Source organism: Oryctolagus cuniculus, chromosome 3 (assembly GCF_051225735.1).
Source record: "Oryctolagus cuniculus isolate XC-2025 breed Fujian yellow rabbit chromosome 3, ASM5122573v1, whole genome shotgun sequence".
Taxonomy (NCBI): Eukaryota; Metazoa; Chordata; class Mammalia; order Lagomorpha; family Leporidae; genus Oryctolagus; species Oryctolagus cuniculus.
Genome location: NC_142869.1, coordinates 73761056 through 73771843, shown reverse-complemented (window position 1 = coordinate 73771843; position 10788 = coordinate 73761056). Strand labels below are relative to the sequence as shown.

The following is a 10788-nucleotide window of genomic DNA, read 5'->3' as shown; positions in this document are numbered from 1 at the left end:
TATTTCAAATGATCTTATATTGGTGTAAATGTAGTATTGCTTACTTTTAAACTCAAAGTAATGCTTCATAAGCTACGATTCAATCTTCTAAACAAATAAAAATTATCTTGAACCTGCTTAATGCCATATACCAAAAGCAATGATAGATGGATTGTAGAAACGAATGAAAGAGCAAAAGCATAAAACTTTTCAAAATGAATCGTTTTTGTGATGTGGAGTTAGCAAAGATTTCTTCAAACAGAAAATAAGAGAAGGAAATTGGATTATGTTGTAAAGCAAATTTCTGTTCATCAGTTGAAATCATTCAAGATCTGAGCCACAGAATTGGAGAACGTATATCCAAAGCCTTTATTTATTATGAAAATTATCTATAAAAGAGTTCGGCAAACTGCAAATAATAAAATATAGAAATAAGCAAGTCTTCACAAGAAGCACATGGAAAAGTATCCTAGTGACTGATAAAAATATAAAAATCTGTTCAAAGAAAAATTGAATTTGTAATATGATGCTATATATATGAAAGGCTAATTTAGAAAACAAAAATCATATCACATGTTGTCAAGGATGTGAAGAAACAAAAATTTTCAGTCATTGGTGTGACCACTTTAGAAAGCTGTTTAGTATGTTTTTTAAAATGTTAGGTATATGTATACGAGATGATGCAATAATTGCATACCTTATAAACATGTTCATGAAACATTGGAACTGAGAATATCCATAAACAACTCAAATGTCTATAAATTTATTTTTGCACATATCATGTATTTGACTCCCTCACAAAAATTAGAAGATGAGAGAAAAAAAATGAGAAAGGTATAGACTGTCTGGATCTCATGACTGCGGCATTGAACAAAACACCTCACATGAGTAAAATACATAGGTGTCTATCAGTAATGTGAGGAATCAGGCTGGATATTCCATCTGTGAGAGGAGCAGAAAGGGTCTTCTGGGATTCTAAGAACATACTGTTTCCTCTTTGGAGGGATAATTGCACTCAGCTTTTTCACTATGTGAAGATTAATTGAATGTGTCATAATCTGTGAGCTTTTTCATATATACATTGGAGTAGAATATTCCATCAATATATGTGTTGGTTTTTATGATAGTATCATGCTATTTAATTACTGTAGCTTTATATTATTCTTAAAAGTCAAGTATTGAGATGCCTCCATCTTGATTTTTATAACCTTTATATATATATATATATGTATATATATTCTCTTCTTGCCTGAAATTATGTGCTTTCAAATGTTAATATTATTGCTTTCTTCAGTTTCATATTTTCTTGTTATATGTCCTTTTCGGTTCTATTAACTTAGTAGTTTCTGTGTCCTTTGGTATATGTCATTTACATATATTTTAATTTTTGTTTTATTAGGATTTAACATTTTCTGCTTGCCTGTATTTTCTAGTTTGTATCATATAATTTTTTTCAATTTTAATAATTTTTGTTTCTTGAAATAGTTTGAGCTTTTATTCCTAATGCTTTAAAAGTCATTCAACCTAATTTTATTATTGATAAACATTACCATAAATTTGAGTCATATTAAGTTTATTTACCCCTACTGCTGTCTTTAATATCTCAATATTGCAGGTGAGAGGAAATGTGTTATATTCAGTGGATAGCTGAGGCCCTCATTACAAAAGAAAAATGTTGTTATATTCAGTGGATAGCTGAGGCCCTCATTATAAAAGTTGAAAAAGAGAAACGCATATGAATTCATTCAAATTTTATGTAACTTGGGATTTTTGACAAGGAACAATGACCCAGAAATACAGGTAAACCTGGGTATTTTTATCCTTATCTTTGATATAAAGTAGGTGGTCCTGGAGACATGCTTGGTGAGCTAATGGGTATAAATGGGAAAACATAGGAAGGGCTGCTTGTTCAGAATCTTCTTAGTGTCTCTGTGTCCTCAGTCCTTTTCCTCCACCTTTAAGGAGAGCATCTCTCAAATGAGGGTTTTTTGAGATGGTGAGAGTGACCTAAGGCTTTTACATATTTCTAAATGCCAAGGCCCCATATTTTGGGGTGGCATGTGCTGAACCCTGTCAATTTCCAAATGTAGTTGAGGGAAAATGTTGTCTGTTTGTTTAATATTGATAGTGTGTTTAAGATTAAGATATTGAATATATTTATTATTGTTCCTAATGATCAAAATGTTGAAAGCAACAAGTCTGTTCCATAGGTCCTTTTTGAAAGGTTGCCATATTTCTTTTAGGCCTTCAGTTAATTTCTCTATTGCAAACATTACCAAAACTTTTTTCATTCCATTATTTACTGTGGCATATATCAACATGGAGTGGTTCTCTGAATAGCTGAAGAGCATTCAGGTGTCAAGCTTATAGCAGGAACGTTTCAATAATGAAATTGCTGTATTTCTTTACCCAAGCTCTAGACACTCCAAGTATGACAAGTTATTTTAATCTTTAGAATTGGTTTCAAAACGCAGAGAAAAGCAAACATCAATGAAATTGTTTTAATCCAAGTGTTTCTTTTAGGGAAAAAATGTCTGTACCAATGATCTGATAAAGTCAGAAACTTAAAGCTAAACTCCTGCTGTCTAATCAGCAATGGTAAATAGTAGCAAGAGGCCATTAGAGTTAAAGAGTAATTTTGATAAAGCAGTACTGATAAAGACTTACTGCTGATACCTAAACATTATGCTTAAATCGATTTCTCATTTTGCTACATAATTTTTAAATCTTGTCTTTACTTACATAATAAGTTGTTGCACTACATTTAGTTCATTGTCTTCAGGAATTGTAAACACTAACAAATATTGGAAAATAATGAAGTTTTTATTGCTAGGTAATAAATAAGGCTGCGATTTACTCTGCCATTGGAACATAAAGTTCATATTATTTTGATTGGTCAGTGCTCCCATTGTACACATTTAAAAATATTTTTTATCAACATGAGTAATTGACAGCTGTTGCAATAGTAATAATAACAGTTAATTGTTATAATACACTTTAATTCAGGTAAATGCAAAATTCATTTACTTTATAGAGGGTCTGAAGAAATGGAGAAAGATTCAGGTTTTCAAAGAACAACTTTGCTTTTATTGTAGATAATACACTGTGAAGACAATTCCTTTTACCTAATGTTGCGTCAATGAGTTTCAGCTATTTCCATGAAAACCCTGAATTTTACTAGCTTCCTCCATTTCTTACAGGAATACAAAAATTGGAATGCATATTAATTTTGAATCAGAAACACTTGTATTTATATCTTGATTTGCCAATTGCCTGACCATGTAATTCTGGCCTAGTGATTTGACCACCCTGAAATGCAAAAAATTCCTTTTTGCTTATTATCTTGAGTTTACAAAGAGAAAGTAACCAATTAGGTTATAATGTTCACTTTAAGGAACTCACTTTTGTTCACAATGTGTTAATTTCTCCTAATTAGCACTTAATTAATCTTTTGTCCCCTTCCTGGTTCAGGGCTTATTATAAGATCCACAAGTTAAGGATGATGAATCCTCAATTTTAAAACAGGAAAGTAAAGTGGGCTTTCCATACAAAAAGCATTTGTGTGAACTGTGGAATCTTCAAACGATAAGTTGTGATAAAGTTTATTTTACTTGAAATCAACAAATAATCTTCTGAATCTAGTTTAAGCCCAGTATATACAAGGCTGGAACCATAAATCAGCAACCCTTCTTAATGCCACTAATAAGTTGGCAGTGCTATAGTTCATTCAAAAATACTTTCATTACTCAATATAATTTCTTAAATGTTAACAATCTCTGTAGTGATTATGTGATGATTATGAGATCTGTCCCCTCAATGAATGTTTCAAATTTCTGATTTTTAAGAGAGATTTTTTGAAGTTAATATATATTAATGCTTTTCAATGAGAAGGAAATACACATTTACTGAGTATTTAATATAAGGATGCCTAACATGTATTATCTCATTTAATTGTGGAGCAACTGAGTAAAATAGATTATTCCTCTTTTTCAAGTCCAGACACTGTGCTCCTGAGAAGTAAAGGAAAGTAATATGAGGAATCTTTAAAGAGTTCATGGAACTTAAATCATGGATTTCTTACACAAAACTAATTTATCTTTTCAATTCATTTTCTGTATACTTCATGAAGTTTCCTCATATTACTTGAGGTTTTTTGTAAATTTCTAAGTCTCGTTGTCATATCACTGAAAGTGGATTCAAGAATAATGGCTGGTCTACAAGTGAATTAGTACATGATGTACTTAGCCCAGTGGGCCCAGTGAATCACTAACTGATATAGTTATGGTCATTGAAAGTATTAACTGCTCACACCAATATTAAGTTCTTGACACAGTGACTTTTTTTAATAATGTATGGTGCTGCAGGTGCTATCATGAGCATTGTTCAGATCTTGATGCAGTGGTTTTATCATAGGAATTTCACAGCAGAGTCAGCTCAATATATTGCAGTAATTCTTGCTCCTTTTTCGACGTTAAGCAGTATTTAGTGTTGCAAAAGTTCTGCAACTCTTGGCTTTTACTGGCTGCCTTTGGTCACAGTTCAATATTCCCTTAGAGTTTGCATGTGACGTATTTCTATCTTGGACATCTACCATGTGGTCACTTTATGATCCTTTGATTGAAGCAAATTTCAGAAATCATGATTTATTTTTTCCATGAAGCCACTGAGTCCCAGAGTGACATACAACTAGTAGTTCGTGTACTTTTCTAGCACTTTTGGAAGGCACAGATGTCCATAAATCTGCAGATACTCTATTATTTCAAATTTATTTCACTTTTTCTCATTAAATATAAGTATTGCAACTTGATATAAAGCCTACTGTGATCCACAGTACCTTGGGGCAGCAAAAGTAGGGGTGTAAGGCTTGAGTGTGAGGACAGAATGATAGAAAAGGAGAGTTAATTCTTTTGTCTGATGTTTGGGGGAGGCTTACCAGAGCCAGTTGCCTAAGAAAACCAATTTTCCATTGTCTTCTATAGACCTCCATGACCCTGAAAGCAACTGTGAAATCGAAGGAGTTGAATTCATACTCGATAGTTATTTCTAAGCCACTTCCAGCCATCTCTCATAAGCAGGACTGTAATCCATTGCATCTAGAGCCACTTTTCCACTTTCTTACTTTCTTGTTTCCTTTTCCCTCTTTTCTACCCATCTGCAAAAAGAGACACAGGAGGCTTGACTGAGAGGTTGTCACTCCATTGGTGAGAACTGCGTGTTCACCTGTGATAAGTGCACAGTAACACATATGCTCCCTGCATCTAGCTTAGGAGTGCAGAGTTTAGATTGTATTAGTGTGCCACTATAGGAGAGAGATGGTCCTCTATGTTAGTAATTTTCTTATTCTACCAGAAAAAAAAATTAGGAATGTGACTGTGTTCCCCCTACTTTAGAAATACTACTGTGAGAAAAACAACCATGGCCCTAGAGAATGTATCTAAATAAAAAGATGATTCATAGTATTATCAAACAGATAACTAATAAATAAGCCCTAGAACTTATCCTGTTTAAAACTATTGTGCTTGCAAATATGATCCTACAAAAAGGCAACTGCAAAAATATTTAATGCATAGAGTAACTTAATAAGGGCCTATAAAACACAACAACCCTTAAATTTTAATTTTTCCTTCCCCTGAGTGGTTGGTATTATATATACACTACTGCTGAACAAGTATTTGTCAGATGTCTTCTGTCTAAAACCATCCTAGTTGACACTCTGAAAAATAGAATATATTTGAGACATGGCCCTTGCCTATAAGTAGAGACTCTGTGAAGCCATCATTAAATTATAAAATTATGTAATAAAAACAAGTGCCATAGGAATTCAGAAAATGCAACAGAATGATAAAAGGTGAAGCAGCTTGTATGGTCTTCAGGAAGAAGTCAGGACAAAATACTTTTTTTCATATTATCATTCATACTCAGATAATGGAGATTTTATTTAATTTTTAAGAGTTATTAAAAATTATTTTCATTTTATTTTTGAAAGTCGATTATACAGAAAGAGATAGAGATGTACATAGGAAGATTTTCCATCCACTATTTTGTTCCCTAAATACCTGCAGTGGCTGAGACTGAGCCAGGCCAACACTAGGAGACTGGAAACCAGTCCAGGTTTCCCACCTGATAGCAGGAACCCAAATACCTGAGCCATTGCCTGCTGCTTCCCATCTTGTGCATTCACAGGAAGCTGGAGTAAGAGGTGGAGGCAGGGTCTCCATTGCTCTGAGAAAAAAGTTGGCAGAGATGTCAAGGTTAGTACTGGGAAGCTCTTGTCTGCTTCAGTCAAAGTTGCGATTACAAAAAATGCTGAATAATAAAAGCTTTGCCTTGGAGAAGGAAAACTGTATCATCAGCATCACCACCAATAACAGCAGCAGCAGTATCCACCAGCCACCAACCATACCTGCTAATGGGCAGCAGGCCAGCAGCCAGAATGAAGATCTAACCATTGACCTGAATGTTAGGAAACTAGGAGAGAAGACCTTCACCCAGCATAACAGTCTCTTTGTGGGAAATCTTTTCCTGACATTTGCTGAGTAAGAAATGAGGAAATTGTTTGAGAAATATGGGAAGGCAGGTGCAGTCTTCATTCATAAGGGTAAAGGCTTTGGCTTTATCTGCTTGGAAACCAGAACCTTAGCAGAGATTGCCAACGTGGAGCTGTACAGTATGCCATTACAAGGAAAGCAGCTGCACATTCACTTTGCCTGCCATTCCTTACAGACTGAAACCTTCCTCAGTACATGGCCACCAAACTGCTGGAAGAAGCCTTTTCTGTTTTAGGCCAGATGGAGAAGGCTGTAATAATCGTGGGTGATGGAGAAAGGCCCTCAACAAAAGGCACTGCTGAGTTCTCAGGGAAAGCGGCTGCTTGGAAAGCTCTGGACAGATGCAGTGAAGGCTCCTTCCTGCTAACTGCGTTTCCTTGGCCAGAGACGTGATCAAGAGGGACTTCCTGGGATGGGATGCCGGAAGCAGCAATTTCACAAGGAGTGAGAGCAGCCATCCAGATTTACATGGTTTTGGTCCTTTAAGTACAAGTATACCATGTGCTGTAAGGCATCATTGAGATGGCGAAGCAGCAGCAAGACCAAGTAGCCCAAAACATCAAGGAAGGTCCTGAGAAGATGGAGACAGAGATGGAGATGGATGCTGCTCTCCGTGAGTACCAGCTCATGCTAATGAGGCAGGATTTCATGAAGCTCCAAGACCTTTGGAGAATGGAAGAGCTGCGCAAACAAAAGGTGCAAAAGCGAAAGTAACTGGAGCTCAGGCAGGAAGAGGAGGGCAATTGCCATGAGGAAGAGATGTAGAGGTAGCAGGAAGAAATGATTCAGCAACAGCAAGAAGGATGCGTGGGAACCTTTCCTGATGAGAGTAGACAGGAGATACAGATGGGCCATATGGCCGTGGGAGATGTTATCAGCCTGAACAGCATAGGTGCCATGCTTGCCCACCCCACTGCCCCCACCGACTCCTGTGCCAGCTGTTACCCCAGCACCTCCAAGATCTGCCACTATGATGCTGGACAGGACCTTGGGATTGACCCCACCAATGACCGAGTTATTTGGCCAAGCTGCTACAATGGAAGGAATTAGCAAAACTGGTGGAACCCCTCCTGCATTCAGCCATTCAGCCCCTAGAGCTGAATTTGTTCCAAACATTTCCACTACTAATTAAGTTGCTGTGTTAGCTTCCCAAACCTTTTAAAAAGGCTCCTTTTTGGACTAGCCAGAATTCTGTCCTTGAAAATTGTTAGGGATTCCTCCCAATAATTAAGTCTTCCCTGCCTGTAATACTTGAAGGAATATGCTGGGGGCAGAGGACAAGAGAGGGGTGGTATGCAACAGATCAGCTCTGTGTGGTATTTTGTTTACTGTGTTCTGTGTGGTTTGTTCCTGAAGTCTCAAATGTGATTGTTGAGAGCCTGGGGGAACTACGGAAAAATGGATCCACTTAGAGACCCATTAATCTTGATTATTTTAGTTTTTGTCCATCCCATTTTATTTGCTTTCTCATCCCTATACCACTTCACCCCTCCGCAGCTCCCAGAGACACTGCCATGTATACTACAAGAAGCAAACATTCCCCAATGACTTCAGCTCTATCGCTGCACTCCCAGGTAAGGGTTCAAGCAAATGTCCACAGAGGTCACAGACAGAGAACCTGTAGTTCTGTTCTATCCCATATATTGCCCCTTCACATCCTAAGGAAGACGTATTATCAGAGATTTTCAATTTAGTATATCTTTTAAAAATTCGTGTTAAGTTGCCTTCATCTTTATCTTGGGTATGGACAACCCATGAAGGGCTCTTTTGTGTCTATGGTTTTGCTGTTCACAGCTTTTTGTGATAGGCTTACTATAGTCTTAGGAACAGGACTGCTGTGTATTGAGGGTCTGACATTATTGCTTAGCATTGTTTATCTTAGGTAGTTATGCTGTGCATACTTTATTGGTATGTCATATTTTATTTGTCCCTGATACCTTAAATTTGGAGTTTTTCTGAGAATTGAAATAGTAATGTAGCATCAACTTATTAAAATAATTTGAAGCCTCAAAAAAAGAGAAAGAGGCAGATTTAAAACCCAAGTACTCACATATGGGATGAGGGCATTTTAAGTAGCATTTTAACCACTGCTCCAAATACCTTCCTCATCAAAGAATGGAGAATTAAAAACCACACTTGAATTAATGTGTTTTAATGCACTAATATGCATCTGATATCATCTTCATCTCTGAAAATGAACAAAGATAATTGTGCTTGGCACTTTTAGTGGGTGTTGAATTTATTCACCACCTTTCTCTAAAGCAGTCCCCAGTGCCTGATTGTATCACAAGCAGATTCTAATAGTACATCATATGAAATTATCAAACAGGACTAAAAACACTGCTATAATGAGAATAGCTATCACTAAATAAAACACATTTTTGTCTTTGGAATTTGTTATGAATATTTAAACTACACTTAAATATCAGTTTGATGGGAGACCTCTTTTTTAAATAAAAGATTTGGTTATTTATTTGAGAGGCAGAGTTACAGACAAAGAGGGAAAGACAGAGAGAGAGGTCTTCCGTCCTCTGGTTCACTCCCCAAATGGCCACAGTGGCTGGAGCTGATCTTATCTGAAGCCAGGAGTCAGGAGCTTCCTCCCGGTCTCCCACATGGGTGCAGGGACCCAAGCACAAGGCCATCTTCCACTGCTTTGTTGGGGGACCTCTTACAAGATTAGTCCTAACAAACTGATGTTGATTTTCCTTCATTCCTTAGAGTATCACTCGGTAATGAAGGTCTAGAATGAACTGAAGGTTCTTGTACCAGTCTGTGCATTGGAATGATTATTACCTTTATGCTTTCCGTGGCTTCAAATGATGGGATTAGCAACCAAACATGCCTAATGGATCCCAGTCTCAAAGACATTCTGCTAAAACTTGTGAAAAATGGATAGCAGCTGGGAGAGTTGCAAACTAACAAATGGTGACTATATAAAAAGAAATTAAAAACAAGCAGAAATACTGTAAGATTATTAGATGAACTAAAAGTAAGGTAAGGCTTCCTCATAAACTTCAGAAGTAACTAGCACAAAATAGAATCATCAGAGATGGGAATGGGTTTGGGTTGTATGAAGGCATTGTGCATTTCAGGAAACATGAACAAATCCATAAAACAGAAAAGCTAAGTACACACAGGGTTAACCCCAAAGAAGACTAGTAAGCACTGCATCCATTAAGTGTGCTTTTTATATCTCTGAGGTGTTTTAAAATAAATCTAAATTACACATGTCCAGCTGGCCTTCTTAATGCATATCCTCCATGATGATTGACCTTGGAAATCACAAAGACCATTGCATCCTTATTCATTCTATCAGGTGCCTATAGATCAGACTCAGAACACATATAGTCATGCCTGAAGGCTCCTTCGTTAAAGGATAAATGAGGTACACTGTATTAAGTTGTACCTTTTAAGCCTATTTTATAGCATGTAGTAGAAAGTAATAGGCATAATGTGGTGTCCGGTCAAAAGGAGAATCATTTGGTATTGGACTATTATAAATAGATTTTTAAAAAAATAATGAGTAGCCTCTACTAATTCCACCAACTAAATATATTTAAGTGCTGGTGTGAAAATAAGAAATAAGCTACTCCATATTTACTAAAGATAATTGATAAATCTTGGTATTGCTATGCAAAAGAAAAGTTAGAGATCAAGATCCTAATCATTTGGTACTTTAGTATCTTGGATATTCGTATGGACACATATGGTTACTTATTTGCAAGTTTAATTAACCTTCCAATTGAAACTCAATAAAATTAGATATTCTGATCTGCAGTTGCACTAGCCACATTACAAGTGCTCAGTAGCCAAAGATGAATATCAGCTACATACTAGACAAGTGATAGAGTCTATAACTAAATGATTCTATATACATGAAGAAGAAAAGGAACACAACACAATCAAATACAAATGATGCATTTCATGGTGTAGAAACATCTCACCAACTCTGCGGCTCTACTGAACTTACATCAATTCCTCACTGTACATATAGTTTCTCTTAAAGTACTTAATGAAGCAGCAGATATTGGAGTTTTTAAAGTGCTTACTAGTCGACAGGTCTCCACCAATGGGAAGAAAGGGGTTAGTTTTATATGCACTCACATATTTAAATAGATGTTCCTATGTTTTTCTCCCTTCCTTGAATTTCAGATAAATCCACAGATCCGATGACAATGAATCTAAATACTCCCACCAGAAAGGGAATTCTTAGATTGCATATGCTTTTCTTCAAAAGAGATGGCTAAGATAAGGTTTT

The 10788-nt window shown here is 36.2% G+C and overlaps 1 pseudogene; it reads left to right on the top strand.

The window, feature by feature from the left end:
• Positions 1 to 6282: 6282 nt before the first annotated feature.
• LOC138848986 (non-POU domain-containing octamer-binding protein pseudogene) lies at positions 6283 to 7659 on the top strand (annotated as a pseudogene).
• The last annotated feature ends 3129 nt before the right edge of the window (positions 7660 to 10788 follow it).